A 19,549-nucleotide genomic window follows, 5' to 3' on the forward strand; every position below is an offset into this window, starting at 1 on the left:
AAAAATCCAAATATGAGGTAAAGTCCCAGCAGATCCCCAAGTCCAATGGATATATCCTCTGGCGTGTTGATGTTATTGTGTTGATGTTCTCCGTATCCATAGCCTGAATGATTTTGCAGTGCATGGTGATCGAACAGGTTTCCTGTTATAGTCATCAGAGGTGTAGGGAGGGTGAAGTCTGTGAATCCCAAAAATAGTCATTTAACAAAACATGCACACAACAGTATTCACACCTTGGTTTTTGTGTTAAATGTGAATCATACACATACTGTACCTACAAACTCAGACACAAAAGTGAGCAGTTCAGTCATCTGTACCCAATACAGCTAGCCTTCGACATATTCTTGTAGCCTACATATTCTTACCTCTTTGATGATTGATATCCATTGAATTGTGCCCATTTTCTGTTTTAAAATGATTTGCACAAATATGAAAAGAGAGATGGTTTCCTAAAACAATATCAATTTAGATCATATAAGGGACAAACCTTAACTTAAATTGAGGAGATCTTTACATGTTTTCATTTTAGTGCCTGCAGCTGCTGTCCTTTCAAATCAAAATGTTTCAGTTGGGTAGTTAGGTTCCAGCAAGAATCCCCACCAACTAAGGAGGTTCCTCTATGAACCCCACCTCCTATGGGGTTCTTGGAAAAACTTTTTGGTGTCACGACTTCCGCCGAAGTCAGTCCCTCTCCTTGTTCGGGCAGCGTTCGGCGGTCGACGTCACCGGCCTTCTAGCCATCGCTGATCCACTTTTCATTTTCCATTTGTTTTGTCTTTGTCTTACACACCTGGTTTCAATTCCCCAATTACTTGTTCATTATTTAACCCTCTGTTCCCCCATGTTTGTTTGTGAGTAATTGTTTATTGTATTGCGGTCCGTATTTGTGGCCTTTATTTATACAACGTGTATTGTGATAATATTGAGTAAAATTGCTTTCATTACTATTATCTGCTGTCCTGCGCTTGACTCATCTCACCAGCTACACACAGACGCTTTACATTTGGGGGCAATTCTCAGTGCCAAGAACCCTAAGATTATTCAAAGAATCTTGATGATCTGAGAAGAAACCTTGTTGAACCCCTAATTTTTAGAGTGTAGGTTCCTAAAACACAAAACATGTCCAGTTGTGATGACATGCTTGCAATGTTTGTATCAGAGTGTTATTCCCAAGTCTATGGAAGTTTTGTTCGTGTCTTATAGATGATGAGCGATTAACATTTCTTCTTCTTCCGGTTTTAAACTAATAGACCGATGTCGGTTCAATTACTTGAGTTCCATTTAGTTATATTTTTGTGAGCCCAACCTGCCGTTTCTCTAGAGAGAAATCCAATAATTCACATGAGAAATCAAGTCAAGAACTATGTGGGACGCTGGACTGAAGGGAGTTCTCATTAAGCAAATTAGTCGTCTGGTTCATCAGGCTTGCTTCCTAACTCTTTACTTATACATGTAGCTTCATTTACCCATATCTCATGTACTTTAATATTGTCTGGGCCAGTACATGCCTCCTACCAACACAAATTACTCATCAAACAAAACTAATTTGCAAGACTAGCCACCTCCTCTAATTACCTGGCTCAATCTGCACATTTGTTTAAGAAACTCAATATCTTGTCTATTTACGACATTAATGTAAGCCAATTATACCTTTTCATCTACAAATACTCATAACTCCCAGACAGTTTACCTAAACCCTTCAATGGATTATTCCAGGTTCATTCTGAAATCCAGCCTCAGATATTGCAGCCAAATGAACATCAACTGTTCAAGGCCTTCATGGTCGAATTGCTGAAAAGAAATCACGACTAAAGGACATCAATAATAAGAAGAGACTTGGTTGGGCCAAGAAACATGAGCAATGGTTTTCAACTTTTATTTAACTAGGCAAGTCATTTAAGAACACATTCTTATTTACAATGCGGGCCTACCAAAAGTCAAAAGGCCTCCTGTGGGGACGGGGGCTGAGATATACAGTGCCTTGCGAAAGTATTCGGCCCCCTTGAACTTTGCGACCTTTTGCCACATTTCAGGCTTCAAACATAAAGATATAAAACTGTATTTTTTTGTGAAGAATCAACAACAAGTGGGACACAATCATGAAGTGGAACGACATTTATTGGATATTTAAAACTTTTTTAACAAATCAAAAACTGAAAAATTGGGCGTGCAAAATTACTCAGCCTCCTTAAGTTAATACTTTGTAGTGCCACCTTTTGCTGCGATTATAGCTGTAAGTCACTTGGGGTATGTCTCTATCAGTTTTGCACATCGAGAGACCTTGGTTTTTGTGTTAAATGTGAATCATACACATACTGTATCTACAAACTCAGACACAAAAGTGAGCAGTTCAGTCATCTGTACCCAATACAGCTAGCCTTCGACATATTCTTGTAGCCTACATATTCTTACCTCTTTGATGATTGATATCCATTGAATTGTGCCCATTTTCTGTTTTAAAATGATTTGCACAAATATGAAAAGAGAGATGGTTTCCTAAAACAATATCAATTTAGATCATATAAGGGACAAACCTTAACTTAAATTGAGGAGATCTTTACATGTTTTCATTTTAGTGCCTGCAGCTGCTGTCAGCTTTTGCTGCGATTACAGCTGTAAGTCGCTTGGGGCATGTCTCTATCAGTTTTGCACATCGAGAGACTGACATTTTTTCTCATTCCTCCTTGCTAAACAGCTCGAGCTCAGTGAGGTTGGATGGAGAGCATTTGTGAACAGCAGTTTTCAGTTCTTTCCACAGATTCTCGATTGGATTCAGGTCTGGACTTTGACTTGGCCATTCTAACACCTGGATATGTTTATTTTTGAACCATTCCATTGTAGATTTTGCTCTATGTTTTGGTTCATTGTCTTGTTGGAAGATAAATCTCCGTCCCAGTCTCAGGTCTTTTGCAGACTCCATCAGGTTTTCTTCCAGAATGGTCCTGTATTTGGCTCCATCAATCTTCCCATCAATTTTAACCATCTTCCCTGTCCCTGCTGAAGAAAAGCAGGCCCAAACCATGATGCTGCCACCACCATGTTTGACAGTGAGGATGGTGCGTTCAGGGTGATGAGCTGTGTTGCTTTTACGCCAAACATAACGTTTTTCATTGTTGCCAAAAAGTTACATTTTGGTTTCATCTGACCAGAGCACCTTCTTCCACATGTTTGGTGTGTCTCCCAGGTGGCTTGTGGCAAACTTTAAACAACACTTTTTATGGATATCTTTAAGAAATGGCTTTCTTCTTGCCACTCTTCCATAAAGGCCAGATTTGTGCAATATACGACTGATTGTTGTCCTATGGACAGAGTCTCCCACCTCAGCTGTAGATCTCTGCAGTTCATCCAGAGTGATCATGGGCCTCTTGGCTGCATCTCTGATCAGTCTTCTCCTTGTATGAGCTGAAAGTTTAGAGGGACGGCCAGGTCTTGGTAGATTTGCAGTGGTCTGATACTCCTTCCATTTCAATATTATCGCTTGCACAGTGCTCCTTGGGATGTTTAAAGCTTGGGAAATCTTTTTGTATCCAAATCCGGCTTTAAACTTCTTCACAACAGTATCTCGGACCTGCCTGGTGTGTTCCTTGTTCTTCATGATGCTCTCTGCGCTTTTAACGGACCTCTGAGACTATCACAGTGCAGGTGCATTTATACGGAGACTTGATTACACACAAGTGGATTGTATTTATCATCATTAGTCATTTAGGTCAACATTGGATCATTCAGAGATCCTCACTGAACTTCTGGAGAGAGTTTGCTGCACTGAAAGTAAAGGGGCTGAATAATTTTGCACGCCCAATTTTTCAGTTTTTGATTTGTTAAAAAAGTTTGAAATATCCAATAAATGTCGTTCCACTTCATGATTGTGTCCCACTTGTTGTTGATTCTTCACAAAAAAATACAGTTTTATATCTTTATGTTTGAAGCCTGAAATGTGGCAAAAGGTCGCAAAGTTCAAGGGGGCCGAATACTTTCGCAAGGCACTGTATATATATATATATATATATATATATATATCTCAGCCCCCGTCCCCACAGGAGGCCTTTTTGTCCTATGTATATATAGGACAAAACACACATCACGACAAGAGAGACAACACTACAGAAATAAGGACCTAAGACAACATAGCAAGGCAGCAATACATGACAACAGCAAAGTAGCAACACAACATGGTTGAAGCACAAAACATGGTACAAACATTATTGGGCACAGACAACAGCACAATGGGCAAGAAGGTAGAGACAACAATACATCACGCAAAGCAGCCACAACTGTCAGTAAGCATGTACATAATTGAGTCTTTGAATGAAGAGATTGAGATAAAACTGTCCAGTTTGAGTGTTTGTTGCAGCTCGTTCCAGCCGCTAGCTGCAGCGAACTGAAAAGACAAGGGACGTGTGTGCTTTGGGGACCTTTAACAGAATGTGACTGGCAGAATGGGTGTTGTATGTAGAGGATGAGGGCTGCAGTAGAAATATCAGATAGGGGGGAGTGAGGCCTATGAGGGTTTTATAAATAAGCATCAACCAGTGGGTCTTGCGACGGGTATACAGAGATGACCATTTTACACAGGAGTATAGAGTGCAGTGATGTGTCCTATAAGGAGCATTGGTGGCAAATCTGATGGCAGAATGGTAAAGAACATCTAGCCGCTCGAGAGCCCCCTTACCTGCCAATCTAGCATTGGTAGGATGGTGATCTGAATCAGGGTTAGTTTGGCAACTGGGGTGAAAGAGGAGCGATTACGATAGAAAAAAAAAGTCTAGATATAACTTTAGCCTGCAGCTTTGATATGTGCTGAGAGAAGGACAGTATACAGTCTAGCCATACACCCAAGTACTTGTATGAGGTGACAACTTCAAGCTCTAAGCCCCCAGAGGTAGTAATCACACCTGTTGGGAGAGGGGCTTTCTTCTTAGATCGGTCTGATCAGTCCAAAATTGCGATTTTGATTCCAACCGCTGTGTCTTTGTGAGATGCAGAGTAGGTGAACAGATGATCTCCACATGTGTGGTTCACACCATGAAGCATGGAGAAGGAGGTGTGATGGTGTGGGGGTGCTTTGCTGGTGACACTGTCATTGATTTATTTAGAATTCACGGCACACTAAACCAGCATGGCTAGCACAGCATTCTGCAACGATATGCCATCCCATCTGGTTTGCACTTAGTGGGACTATAATTTGTTTTCAACACACCTCCAGGCTGTGTAAGGGCTATTTGACCAATAAGGAGAGTGATGGAGTGCTGCATCAGATGACCTGGACTCCACAATCACCCGACCTCAACCCAATTGAGATGGTTTTGGATGAGTTGAACCACAGAGTGAAGGAAAAGCAGCCAACAAGTACTCAGCATGTTTGGGAACTACTTCTAGACTGTTGGAAAAGCATTCCAGGTGAAGCTGGTTGAGAGAATGCCAAGATTGTGCAAAGCTGTCATCAAGGCAAAGGGTGGCTACTTTGAAGAATCTCAAGTATAAATATACTTGTTTAACACTTTTTTTGGTTACTACATGATTCCATATGTGTTATCTCATAGTTTTGATGTCTTCGCTATTATTCTACAATGTAGAAAATAGTAAAAAATAATAATAACAATTTAATAAGTAGATGTGTCCTAACCTTTGACAGGTACTGTAAATGTAAGCAGGGTGAAAGTGACTGTCAGCAGGATAAATTATCATGTAAATAGTAGCAGCAGCGTATATGGTGAGTGTGTTGTGTGTATGTTCATACTTGTTTGGGCGTCAAGATGTGTGGGTGTAGGTGCGTGTTAAAGGTAAAATGGGAGGTGCTTATATTTGCCCTGTGTGTATGAGTATGTGCGTGTGTTGGTTCTTCTAGCCTTGTGGGGACCCTAAAATCCCCCAACGTCCCTACAAGGACAGCCAAACAAGGGAAATTATCTCATGTCCCCATGAGGACAAAGGCTATTTTAAGCTTTGGGGTTAGGTTTAGGGTTTGGGTTAAAATTAGGGTTAGAGTAAGAGGCTAGGGTAAGGAGTTAGGGTATGGGCTAAGGTTAGGAGTTGGGTTTGTGTTTGTGTTAGGGTTAAGGTTGGGGTTAAGGAAAATAAGATATTGAATGGAAATCAATTTTAGGTTCCCACGAGGATAGAAGAACAAAAGGTGTGTGTGCGTGCGAGAGTGTCAGTGTAAGTGTGTGTGAATATGTGGTTATAGTTAGAAACCTGGAGTGTGCATAGAGTCAGTGCAGATAGTCAGTGCAGATGCCCGCGACAGATAGTGTGGTCCCTGGGTCTGTCATGGATCACAGATACTGCATATAATGTAAAGAACATCCCAATGGACAAAAACTGGTTGAATCAATGTTGTTTCTATTTCATTTCAACGAGAACATTTTATGTGATGATGTTGAATCTATGTTAAAAACCGATTGGATTTGCAAAAAGTTATCAGCGTACGGGAATGTAGTATTTTTTTCACTTAACTTTTAACCTAAATTGAATGATATGGTGAATTCACATTGAACTGCCATCTGTGCCCAGTGGGATGCTATGTTGCTCAGATTCCCCCACGCGGCACCATGGTACCCAAAGAAAACGATGGACAGAGTTTCACCGAGCGTGTTTGGTATGACAGTGCAAAAACAAAAACAAAACAAGAGTGAGCCAAACTGCAGAACAATTTTCAGGTGGATTCCTGTGTGCTGTATTAACTGCTAGGTAAGTGGATTGCACAAAATAATGACTTAAACCAACTATGAGGTAGAAACAACAATATTTCTCCCAGTTACTTAGCTTCAATTACACATTGTATTGAATTGTAACAAAGCAACAAAAATAGAATATGTTTAGCTAAATTATGACAACTTATAAAAGATAAAAAAGATTTTTATTTTGTTTATACCTTCCGGAAACCTGCCTCACCCACTGTGATACGGAATCGCTATCACTTTTAATTTTTATTTTATTTTTATGAGACACTCAAGAACCTCCAGACGCTAACCAGCTAACTAGCTACAAGCTATTTAGTCATTGTTAGTTTTAAAAGAAAACCTGGATAACACTCGCCAGCCCAGCTTCCCTGCCCATCCACCGCTGCCCCCTGGACACTGATCTCTTGGCTACATAGCTGACGCACGCTGGACTGTCCATTAATCACGGTACTCCATTCTGCTTGTTTGTTTTATCTGTCGGCCCAGTTGCCTAGTCAACGTCATTTTACCTGCTGTTTGTTGTGCTAGCTGATTAGCCTCGCCTACTGTTTTTAGCTAGCTTTCCCAATTCAACACCTGTGATTACTGTATGCCTCGCTGTATGTCTCTCCCAAATGTCAATATGCCTTGTATACTGTTGTTCAGGTTAGTTATCATTGTTTTAGTTCACAATGGAGCCCCTAGATCCACTCTGCATACCCCTGTTACCTCCTTTGTCCCACCCCCCACACATGCGGTGACCTCACCCATTACAACCAGCATGTCCAGAGATACAACCTCTCTCATCATCACCCAGTGCCTGGGCTTACCTCCGCTGTACCCGCACCCCACCATACCCCTGTCTGCGCATTATGCCCTGAATATATTCTACCATGCCCAGAAACCTGCTCCTCTTATCCTCTGCCCCCAACGCTCTAGGCGACCAGTTTTGATAGCCTTTAGCCGCACCCTCATACTACTCCTTCTCTGTTCCGCGGGTGATGTGGAGGTAAACCCAGGCCCTGCATGTCCCCAGGTACCCTCATTTGTTGACTTCTGTGATCGAAAAAGTCTTGGTTTTATGCATGTCAACATCAGAAGCCTCCTCCCTAAGTTTGTTTTACTCACTGCTTTAGCACACTCTGCTAACCCTGATGTCCTTGCCGTGTCTGAATCCTGGCTCAGGAAGGCCACCAAAAATTCAGAGATTTCCATACCCAACTATAACATCTTCCATCAAGATAGAACTGCCAAAGGGGGCGGAGTCGCAGTCTACTGCAGAGATAGCCTGCAAAGTAATGTCATACTTTCCAGGTCCATACCCAAACAGTTTGAACTACTAATTTTGAAAATTACTCTCTCCAGAAACAAGTCTCACTGTTGCCGCCTGCTACCGACCCCCGTCAGCTCCCAGCTGTGCCCTGGACACCATTTGTGAATTGATCGCCCCCATCTAGCTTCAGAGTTTGTTCTGTTAGGTGACCTAAACTGGGATATGCTTAACACCCCGGCAGTCCTACAATCTAAGCTAGATGCCCTCAATCTCACGCAAATCATCAAGGAACCCACCAGGTACAACCCTAACTCTGTAAACAAGGGCACCCTCATAGACGTCATCCTGACCAACTGGCCCTCCAAATATACCTCCGCTGTCTTCAACCAGGATCTCAGCGATCACTGCCTCATCGCCTGTATCCGCCACGGAGCCGCAGTCAAACGACCACCCTCATCACTGTCAAACGCTCCCTAAAACACTTCTGTGAGCAGGCCTTTCTAATCGACCTGGCCCGTGTATCCTGGAAGGACATTGACCTCATCCCGTCAGTTGAGGATGCCTGGTCATTCTTTAAAAGTAACTTCCTCACCATTTTGGATAAGCATGCTCCGTTCAAAAATGCAGAACCAAGAACAGATACAGCCCTTGGTTCACTCCAAACCTGACTGCCCTCGACCAGCACAAAAACATCCTGTGGCGGACTGCAATAGCATCGAATAGCCCCCGTGATATGCAACTGTTCAGGGAAGTCAGGAACCAATACACGCAGTCAGTCAGGAAAGCTAAGGCCAGCTTCTTCAGGCAGAAGTTTGCATCCTGTAGCTCCAACTCCAAAAAGTTCTGGGACACTGTGAAGTCCATGGAGAACAAGAGCACCTCCTCCCAGCTGCCCACTGCACTGAGGCTAGGAAACACGGTCTCCACCGATAAATCCATGATTATCGAAAACTTCAATAAGCACTTCTCAACGGCTGGCCATGCCTTCCGCCTGGCTACTCCAACCTCGGCCAACAGCTCCGCCCCCCGTAGTTCCTCACCCAAGCCTCTCCAGGTTCTCCTTTACCCAAATCCAGATAGCAGATGTTCTGAAAGAGCTGCAAAACCTGGACCCGTACAAATCAGCTGGGCTTGACAATCTGGACCCGCTATTTCTGAAACTATCTGCCGCCATTGTCGCAACCCCTATTACCAGCCTGTTCAACCTCTCTTTCATATCGTCTGAGATCCCCAAGGATTGGAAAGCTGCCGCAGTCATCCCCCTCTTCAAAGGGGGAGACACCCTGGACCCAAACTGCTATAGACCTATATCCATCCTGCCCTGCCTATCTAAGGTCTTCGAAAGCCAAGTCAACAAACAGGCCACTGACCATCTCGAATCCCACCGTACCTTCTCCTCCAATCTGGTTTCCGAGCCGGTCACGGGTGCACCTCAGCCACACTCAAGGTACTAAATGACATCATAACCGCCATCGATAAAAGACAGTACTGTGCAGCCGTCTTCATCGACCTCGCCAAGGCTTTCGACTCTGTCAATCACCAAATTCTTATCGGCAGACTCAACAGCCTCGGTTTTTCGGATGACTGCCTTGCCTGGTTCACCAATTACTTTGCAGACAGTGTGTCAAATCGGAGGGCATGTTGTCCGGTCCTCTGGCAGTCTCTATGGGGGTGCCACAGGGTTCAATTCTCGGGCCGACTCTTTTCTCTGTATATATCAATGATGTTGCTCTTGCTGCGGGCGATTCCCTGATCCACCTCTACGCAGACGACACCATTCTATATACTTTCGGCCCGTCATTGGACACTGTGCTATCAAACCTCCAAACGAGCTTCAATGCCATACAGCACTCCTTCCGTGGCCTCCAACTGCTCTTAAACGCGAGTAAAACCAAATGCATGCTTTTCAACCGATCGCTGCCTGCACCCGCATGCCCGACTAGCATCACCACCCTGGATGGTTCCAACCTTGAATATGTGGACATCTATAAGTACCTAGGTGTCTGGCTAGACTGCAAACTCTCCTTCCAGACTCACATCAAACATCTCCAATCAAAAATCAAATCCAGAGTCGGCTTTCTATTCCGCAACAAAGCCTCCTTCACTCACGCTGCCAAGCTTACCCTAGTAAAACTGACTATCCTACCGATCCTCGACTTCGGCGATGTCATCTACAAAATGGCTTCCAACACTCTACTCAGCAAACTGGATGCAGTCTATCACAGTGCCATCCGTTTTGTCACTAAAGCACCTTATACCACCCACCACTGCGACTTGTATGCTCTAGTCGGCTGGCCCTCACTACATATTCGTCGCCAGACCCACTGGCTCCAGGTCATCTACAAGTCCATGCTAGGTAAAGCTCCGCCTTATCTCAGTTCACTGGTCACGATGGCAACACCCATCCGTAGCACGCGCTCCAGCAGGTGTATCTCACTGATCATCCCTAAAGCCAACACCTCATTTGGCCGCCTTTCGTTCCAGTACTCTGCTGCCTGTGACTGGAACGAATTGCAAAAAATCGCTGAAGTTGGAGACTTTTATCTCCCTCACCAACTTCAAACATCAGCTATCCGAGCAGCTAACCGATCACTGCAGCTGTACATAGTCTATAGGTAAATAGCTCACCCTTTTTCACCTACCTCATTCCCATACTGTTTTTATACTGTTTTTATTTATTTACTTTTCTGCTCTTTTGCACACCAATATCTCTATACATGCCCATCTGATCATTTATCACTCCAGTGTTAATCTGCAAAATTGTATTATTCGCCTACCTCCTCATGCCTTTTGCACACATTGTATATAGACTGCCCATTTTTTTTTTCTACTGTGTTATTGACTTGCTAATTGTTTACTCCATGTGTAACTCTGTGTTGTCTGTTCACACTGCTATGCTTTATCTTGGCCAGGTCGCAGTTGCAAATGAGAACTTGTTCTCAACTAGCCTACCTGGTTAAATAAAGGTGAAATAAAAAAATAAAAAAATAACCCTGCTGTATAATTTCAACAATGGTGAGGCAGGAGAAAATATTTGAAATAGACTGATTATTTGTGGACCACAAATGAATTTTAAACGTAAAAAGGCGAACATGTACCTTTTCCTGCCAGTTGAGCCGCACAAACACTTTTGTTGAGTTCAATAGAGAATTCCACCTACCTTATTTCCTCTCAAACTGAAGCAATTTTGATAATCTTTCCACTCCTTGAACCTGGTCATAGTGAGAAGTACATGTATATTGATGCTATTTAAGTCACACTTTTCGCAGGTGAAATTCTTCCTCCCTCACATAGAGCATCAGTAGTTCCATTTAGATCTAAAGAGGAAAATTATAGCTCCATTTATGGCCATAATTAAATGGTCCTTTAGAAAGTATTCATACCCCTTGATTTATTCCAGATTTTGTTACAGCCTGAATTCAAAATGGATTAAAAAATATAAATTTCTCACCCGTCTACATACAATAAATACCCAATAATGACAAAGTGAAAATGTTTGCAAACATGTTGAAAATGAAGTACAGAAATCTCTCATTTACAGTGTTCACACCCCTGAGTCAATTCATGTGAGAATCACCTTTAGCAGTGATTACAGCTGTGAGTCTTTCTGGGTAAGTTTAAGAGCTTTGCACCCCTAGATTGTACAATATGTGCACATTATTCTTTCAAAAATTATTCAAGATTTGTCAAGTTGGTTGTTGATCATTGCTAGACAGCCATTTTCAAGTCTTGCCATACATTTTCAAGCTGATTTAAGTCAAAACTGTAACTAGGCCACTCAGGAACATTACATGTCATCTTGGTAAGCAACTCCAGTATATATTTGGCCTTGTCTTTTAGGTTACTGTCCTGCTGAAAGGTGCATTCATCTCCCAGTGTCTGGTGAAAAGCAGACTGAACCAGGTTTTCCTCTAGGGTTTTGCGTGTGCTTGGCTCATTCCGTTTCTTAACTATTACAAGCATTCCCATAACATGATGCAGCCACCACTATGCTTGAAAATATGGAGAGTGGTACTCAGTAATGTGATGTATTGGATTTGCCCCAAACATAACACTTAGTATTCAGGACAAAAAGTGAATTGCTTTGCCCCATTTAATGCAGTATTACTTTAGTGCCTTGTTGCAAACATAATGCATGTTTTGTAATACTTGTATTTCTTCTTTTAAGTTTGTCAGTTAAGTTAGTATTGTGGAGTTAACTACAATGTTGTGGATCCATCCTCAGTTTTAAAGTCACCAATGGCCTCATGGTGAAAACCCCGAGCGGTTTCCTTCCTCTCCGGAGTTAGGAAGGATGCCTGTAGATTTGTAGTGACTGGGTGTATTGATACACCATCCAAAGTGTAATTGATAACTTCAACATGCTCAAATAGATATTCAATATCTGCTTTTTTTATACGTCTACCAATAGGTGCCCTTCTTTGCGAGGCATTGGAAAACCTCCCTGGTCTTTGTGGTTGAATTTGTGATTGAAATTCACTGCTCGACTGAGGGACCTTACGGATAATTGTATCTGTGGGAAACAAAGATGAGGTATTCATTGAAAAATCATGTTAAATCTGTATTATTGCACACAGAGTGAGGCTATTCAACTTATTATGTGACTTGTTAAGCACATTTGTACTCCTGAAGTTAGGGGATTGAATACTTATCTTTTCATTTTTTATTAATTTGTACAACTTTCTAAAACATAATTCCACTTTGACATTATGGGATATTGTGTGTATGCCAGTGGCACAAAATCTCAATTTAAGCAATTTTAAATTCAGGCTGTAACACAAATGTAAAAAGAGTCAAAGGGGTATGAATACTTTCTTAAGACACTATTATGTACTGTTTTACCTGTCGCAATGTTAAACATTCCATCCGTTTTGGTAGTTTTTCATATATCTGCGTGCCAGCAGTAAGTGCAAACATGGAAATAGTAATTGTGTGTCAAAACTACAGAGTAAAATCACAGTCAGAAATGTGAGTGAAAAATAACACTTTGCTCATGCAGTACTTCTGTTCTTCCAGGCGAAGTAAAAGCCAGGGGAACTGGTGCTCATGCCTTGACATGAAATCTCCGAGCAACACATGTGGATCATTACGGAATCCTCCTGACAGGGGGCTCCAAGTTTAACACGTCCCCCCCCCTCTCCCCTTCTCCTCCTCCGCAACCACAAGTGTCTTTATGTCTCAGGACAGCAGATGATGCCACATGACATCTGTGCTGGGCTCTAGCAGCCCGCTAGCAGATAGGCTTCTATCAGTGGTACAAGGTGACTTTGAGCCCTGGCAGCATGACAAGCCGTTCCAGTGCCCTTGCTCAGGCAATCAAAAGCCAGGGCTTCATACAAACAACAACCCAAAGTCAACATCTGCAGTAGGCTGTGGCGAAAGATTGCCGCTGAGAGTAGGGGTGAAACCTCACCATAAGACACCTTGATTGCGCGGGCAGCAGTGGTGAGAGCTGCTGTGTAGTTTGGAGAGATATAGACTTACCTTGAATCTCTTGCAGTATTGTCCAACAGTGGGAAATGTCAAAATGTCTTGGCAAAGGAAGAATAACAACAAAATGTAAAGTATCCAAGAGCGTAGGAATGCCAATTCTACTGGAATGGCTAGGGTTCAATTTGGAGAATCAACATGGCATTGCAATTATAGTTTGAATGAAGCACAATAGTTTTAGATCTTGACGTTTGTATTGCTTTTATATAATATTTTTACACCAGTCCGTATGATTGAGTGGACACACTTTGTTTCAGAACACTCAGAGAGGGTAAATAGCTCCATTGTGTGCCGAAATTGTGTTCTTGACACAAGCATGGGCAATCTATAGGCATGGCCATGGTTGAGCAGGTACAGAAAGTGTGTTGCTGCCTGGACTTCTAAAGACTTCCACCATGGGCTCTGTTCAAAGAGAATTCAAAATGTTAGATGATAAACTATAATCAGGAAATGTCATCAGGAGTGTGTGTGTGTGTGTGTGTGTGTCAACTGTGTCAAACTATAAGTGAGGATGCATCACGTCTTATTTCGATGTGGAAAACAATTTCCATATTCACAATGAATTCTGTATGACATCCTTCTAAAATGTTTTGCTGAATCTGTGACTAAGCAATATGGAAATATATTAACATTATACTATACTGCATTTACTATTAACCCCATAGGATCTGAGTTTTTCTGACCTTTTCAGAAGTTGTCACATTAATTGAGTCTTAATTTTAAGAGGCTTAACCAATCTTTTTATAATTTACTTAATTCATTCCAATATCCATGTTTTAATGTGCTGCTACTTGAACTTAATTTTGATGATCTTTTAATTCTACCTTTCAAACTGCTTCTGCCTCGTAACATTTCAAGACATTTAGTTAATATTAATTTCGACAAAAGTAGAAATGCACTGAGAGGAACTCTTTGTGAGGAAGTGATTCATGATAATAACATGTAACATGTAAGCACTGGATATGGACTAAAATGTCTATATTATCACATTAATAAAAGGTTAGTCATAAGCACAACCTAATGTTAAAGGCCCAGTGCAGTCAAAAACGTGATAACCTGTGTTTTACATATACTACAAAAATGTAGTGTCGGTCCCATGTTTCATGAGCTGAAATAAAACAGAAATGTTCCATACGCACAAAACACTTTTTACTCTCATATTTTGTGCACAAATTTCTTTACATCCCCCCCAGAATTGGCATTACGTCCAACTGGGGCTGTTACAGTGACCATATTACCGCCTGAGACATGACCTCAGTCAAATTCCACCTGACCATATAGTCATGGTAACTAGGCTTCTCCAAGCTCTGATGCTGCTGATGGTCATTAGTAGCCTACCAAACTTGATAACTGTCTGGTACTCAGCACTCAATTGCCGCTCTAATCACTCTGACATCAATGTAAATGTTTTCGAAAATCAAATCAAACACTCACGCCCATGAGTTCATGTTGTGCAATATTTATATCGGCTATGTAATTGCAGAAGAAAACAGAGTTTTGATGGCCTCTATTAAAAAGAGGATCTCATCAGCTTTCTATAGACTAGGCCTACTATATTTATTTATCAAGTTCCCTAATATTAAGCACATTGCTTCACTTTACAACAGGAGTATAGTCTACCTGTTTGGCATGAAAATGAACCATGGGAAAAGCGTCCTCCATTCGCTATTTATGTGCATAAACGCCAGCCCCTGTTCCGAGCAGGTGCATAATAATGGTCCATTCTAAATCCAAACTAATTTCACACAAATATTATTTAGTATATGTAAAAACAACATTAAATTAAGGAGTCTAAGGAGTGACAATAGCTTATCACTTGTGACAGCTTGTGTAGTAAGGCAAGAAACAGCACACCTTTTTTGTGTGGCTTTTTCAAATCAGTCATACTGATATCTCATGTAGCTTATGTAGCTTAGCCCATAGGCCTATATATGTTTTGATAAGTTTTGATAAGGATGGCGAAGAGGTGGGGGCTAATAGGGCAACCCTGTCTGTTCCCCCTATAGAGAGGGGACAAGGAAATAATCCCATTGGTAGCAATCCTAGCTTTAGGACAGTGATTTAATCAAGTTTACAAACACGGTGCCTAAAACCTACCTTTCCAAAACGCAAAAGAGATATGGCCATTTGACCCTATCAAAGGCCTTTTTGGGCATCGAGGAAGACTGCTACACTAGGTATTTTGTTTTTGTTAGCAAGGTGAATTATATCAAAGAACCTTCTGAGATTTTTGGAGGACAATCTATTAATTATGAAGCCAGTCTGATCTGGGTTGACCAGCAGAGGGAGCAATAACTCTAGTCTCTTAGAAAGCATCTTGGTGATCAGTTAACAATCTATATTAAGGAGAGAGATTGGTCTATAGGAGGCGCACTTTAGCAGGTGTTTCCCTTTCTTGTGAATGACTGTAATCACAGTTTGAGAGAAAGAGTCTGGAAAGCAGTTGTCCTCCCCATCTTTTTTTAAGTACCTCCATAAGGTAGGGTATCAACAGCTCCTTAAATTCTTTATAGAACTCTGAAGGGAAGCCATCCTCCCCAGGAGATTTATTAGAAGATAAAGATTTAATGGCCTCCAACAATTCAGGGACTGAGAACTGTTCACTCAGGCGTTCTCTGTCTTCCTCTGACAGGCATGGGAGGTTGAGAGAGGAGAGAAAATAGTCCATCTCTGATAGATCATTGCTTGATTGGGAAGTATAGAGGTCCTCATAGCATTTCTTAAAAGTATAACTCATTTCAGTAGGGTCAGAATATCTCATTAGTAAGAGTTTCTATAGCATTATTTGTCCTCTTACTTTCCTCTGATTTCAGTTACCATGCCAACACTTTGTGTGCTTTCTCTGCAAGTTCGTAGTAATGCTGTTTTGATTTAGTGATGGTCCTCTCAGCTTGATACGTGTTCAGAGTATTATATTTCAGTTTTTTATTTACCAAAAGCCTGTATAGGTCTTTAGTCGGGCCTCTTTTCAGATTCAAGGACATTCAGTTCGGCACCGTGTTTTCTCTTCAACCCTTTAGTATAGGCAATGATCTGTCCCCTCACATAGGCTTTCAATGTGTCCCAAAGAATGAAACTGTCAGGAGCAGAGGGTTTGTTTGTCAAAGTGAAAATATTGATCTGCTCTTTGATGAATACACAAAAGTCAGGTTGCTTCAGGAGTGTAGAATTTAGTCTCCATCTATATGCTCCATTTACCTTGGTAGGAATGGAGATTGATAATACCAGAGGAGAATGGTCACTAAGCAATCTGGGGAGATAATTGGTATCTAACACTCTATGAAACAGTTGGGTTGTTAGCAGAAAGTTATCTATTCGTGTGTGTGTTGTGATGGTGTGAATAAAATCAGTCACTTCTAGTAAATTGAGATCCTTCATGAATGACATTGTGAGCTTGGCGGCTTTGGTAAGAGGAGAGTGTTTCAGAGGACCTATCAAGAACTGTATCTAAACAAAAATTGTAATCTCTTCCAGCCAGTAGCCATCCTGGTGGTGCTTGAGCAAACATATTGTCATCGAAGTTACGAGCATAAATATTCAATAGGGTCCAAGACTTCGAATATATATGCCCATGCACCAAAACAAACCTGCCTGAGGGATCAGATATAGTGTTGCTGACACAAAAGGGGAATGTGTCTACTTATCAAAAGTGCAGTTCCTTTTGATTTTGAGTTGAAAGAGGATGCAAAAACTTGTCCTACCCATACCCTCTTTAATTTCTTGTATTCACTGGCTGTAAGAAGAATAAAAGACTTGCTTGGGCCAGGAAACAAGAGAAATGGACATTAGACCGATGGAAACCTGTCCTTTGGTCTGATGAGTCCAAATTTGAGATTTATCGTTTCAGCCGCTGTGTCTTTGTGAGACGCAGAGTAGGTGAACAGAGGATCTCCGCATGTGTGGTTCTCACTGTGACGCATGGAGGATGTGTGATGGTGCTTTGCTGGTGACACTGTCAGTGGTTTATTTAGAATTCACGGCACACTTAACCAGCATGGCTTCCACAGCATTCTGCCATCCCATCTGGTTTGCACTTAGTGTGACTATCATTTGTTTTTCAACAGGATAATGACCCCAAACACACCTCCAGGCTGTGTAAGGACTGCATCAGATGACCTGGACTCCACAATCACCCGACCTCAACCTAATTGAGATGGCTTGGGATGAGTTGGATCACAGCGTATGTTTGGAGAATGTATTACTTGCACAGAAGGACAAGTTGGCCAATCGAATAGCTCAACTTTTGTATCATGGGGATAGTAGATTGACATAGGCTACTGCTTCTGCTCTTTGTTAGGCCTACTCATCTTATTGGCTGAGGAAAAGTAGGTTAAATGTGGACAGTTCTTCCAACATCTTCAATATGCGCCTCTGAATTTGATAAGAGGGATGCGCACAGTTGCGTCCCCGATGTGTCGGATCACGTGACAGGCATTGGCAACTAAGAATTGAGATATTGGAGAGAGCCATGTGAGTGAGAGGTGCTTCAGAGCATGGCAGCAGGGGGAAGGGAATTATAATGATTATATTCAGCCTAAGGGCACAATGGCCACGTTGATCAATGAACTGTGTGCAGCCTGCACAAGAAACAAATCACAGCTCATTCCTTTCATGTGACTTGACGTGCATAACAGCGTGTTCCAGTTCCCGCCAATATCCAGCAACTTCGCACAGCCATTGAAGAGGAGTGGGACAACATTTCACAGACCACAATCAACAGCCTGATCAACTCTATACGAAGGAGATGTGTCGGAGATGTGTCGCGCTGTGAGTCAAATAGTGATCACACCAGATACTAACTGGTTTTCTGATCCATGTCCCTACTTTTTTAAGGTATCTGTGACCAACAGATACAGTTGAAGTCGGAAGTTTGCATACAGTAGTGGCCAAACGTTTTGAGAATGATACAAATATAAATTTTCACAATGTCTGCTGCCTCAGTTTGTATGATGGCAATTTGCATATACTCCAGAATGTTATGAAGTGTGATCAGATGAATTGCAATTTAAAAAAAAAAATTCTTAAAGTTTGTGAATTTTGTAGCAGAACCGTATTTATTTTCAAATATTAGTTTGTTGATCCCTTTTCGTAAAAACAAAGACTACTTTGCTTTCGAATGTCAGCATGTAGACGAAACATAAGGCCAAAAACATGACTTTGAGAAAGCCCGGCCTACAAGACCCACTCTCATCACCGCCCTCTCCTGAGTCTGAGGGCCCGGGGAATCACACTTTACCCGGGGGTGCGACTTGGCCTGGCGGCGCTGAAATGAACATTCTCGAGGCCATCAAACTACTTTGCTCTGAGATAGTTGAATTGAAAACGGAGGTAGTTGCTACGATTGAGGCCCGAATACAGGAGGTTTCTGATACTTTAAAAGCAGATCTAACCATCCTGAGGAACGAGACGGTGCCAGCAATCACATCACTCAAAATGAGGGTGGTGCTTGGAATCATTGTTCTTCATCTGTCAACCATGGTTACCTGCAAGGAAACACGTGCCGTCATCATTGCTTTGCACAAAAAGGGCTTCACAGGCAAGGATATTGCTGCCAGTAAGATTGCGCCTAAATCCACCATTTATTTGATCATCAAGAACTTCAAGGAGAGTGGTTTAATTGTTGTGAAGAAGGCTTCAGGGTGCCCAAGAAAGTCCAGCAAGCGCCAGGACCGTCTCCTAAAGTTGATTCAGCTGCGGGATCGGGGCACCACCAGTACAGAGCTTGCTCAAGAATGGCAGCAGGCAGGTGTGAGTGCATCTGCACGCACATTGAGGCAAACACTTTTTGAGGATGGCTTGGTGTCAAGAAGGGCAGCAAAGAAGCCACTTCTCTCCAAGAAAAACATCAGGGATAGCCTGATATTCTGCAAAAGATTCAGGGATTGGACTTCTGAGGACTGGGGTAAAGTCATTTTCTCTGATGAATCCCCTTTCCGATTGTTTGGGGCATCCGGAAAAAAGCTTGTCCGAAGAAGACAAGGTGAGCGCTGTGTCATGCCAACAGTACAGCATCCTGAGACCATTTATGTGTGGGGTTGCTTCTCAGCCAAGGGAGGGGGTACACTCACAATTTTGCCTAAGAACACAGCCATGAATAAAGCATGGTACCAACACATCCCCCGAGAGC

The sequence above is a fragment of the Oncorhynchus keta genome, chromosome 11, assembly GCF_023373465.1.
Source record: "Oncorhynchus keta strain PuntledgeMale-10-30-2019 chromosome 11, Oket_V2, whole genome shotgun sequence".
NCBI classification, from domain to species: domain Eukaryota; kingdom Metazoa; phylum Chordata; class Actinopteri; order Salmoniformes; family Salmonidae; genus Oncorhynchus; species Oncorhynchus keta.